The sequence below is a fragment of the Bison bison genome, unplaced genomic scaffold (genome assembly GCF_000754665.1).
Source record: "Bison bison bison isolate TAMUID 2011002044 unplaced genomic scaffold, Bison_UMD1.0 scf7180017864035, whole genome shotgun sequence".
Taxonomy (NCBI): Eukaryota; Metazoa; Chordata; class Mammalia; order Artiodactyla; family Bovidae; genus Bison; species Bison bison.
The window spans coordinates 5,383,603-5,384,438 of record NW_011494607.1 but is presented as its reverse complement, the minus strand read 5'-3'; the positions used below and the strand labels follow the sequence as shown (position 1 = coordinate 5,384,438).

At 41.9% G+C, this 836-nt stretch overlaps 1 protein-coding gene across 1 annotated transcript in view; it reads left to right on the top strand.

Annotated features, from left to right (window-relative positions):
• The window catches only part of SNX14 (sorting nexin 14), an 85,456-nt gene that overhangs the window by 82,614 nt on the left and 2,006 nt on the right, over nucleotides 1–836 (top strand). The gene's annotated exons all lie outside the window — the stretch shown is intronic.

Below are 836 nucleotides of genomic sequence, written 5' to 3'. Positions count from 1 at the left end.
TTACTTTCATCATGGGGCTCTTTAGTTCCTCTTCACTTTCTGCCATAAGGGTGGTGTCATGTGCATATCTGAGGTTATTGATATTTCTCCCGGCAATCTTGATTCCAGCCCAGCATTTCACATGATGTACTCTGCATAGAAGTTAAATAAGCAGAGTGACACTGTATAGCCTTGACATAATCCTTTCCCTATTTGGAACCAGTCTGTTGTTTCATGTCCAGTTCTAACTGTTGATTCTTTACCTGCATACAGGTTTCTTAAGAGGTGGGTCAGGTGGTCAGGTATTCCCATCTCTTTAAGAATTTTCCACACTTTGTTGTGATCCACACAGTCATAGGCTTTAGCATAGTCAATAAAGCAGAAATAGATGTTTTTCTGGAACTCTCTTGCTTTTTCAGTGATCCAACGGATGTTGGCAATTTGATCTCTGGTTCCTCTGCCTTTTCTAAATCCAGCTTGAACATCTGGAAGTTCATGGTTCACATACTGTTGAAGCCTGGCTTGGAGAATTTTGAGCATTACTTTGCTAGTGTGTGAGATGAGTGCAATTGTGCAGTAATTTGAGCATTCTTTGGCATTGACTTTCTTTGGGATTGGAATGAAAACTGACCTTTTCCAGTCCTGTGGCCACTGCTGAGTTTTCCACATTTGCTGGCATACTGAGTGCAGCACTTTCACAGCATCATCTTTTAGGATTTGAAATAGCTCCACTAGCTTCCATCCCCTCCACTAGCTTTGTTCGTAGTTATGCTTCCTAAGGCCCACTTGACTTCACATTCCAGAATGTCTGGCTCTAGGTGAGTGATTACACCATCGTGATTATCTGGATCATGAAG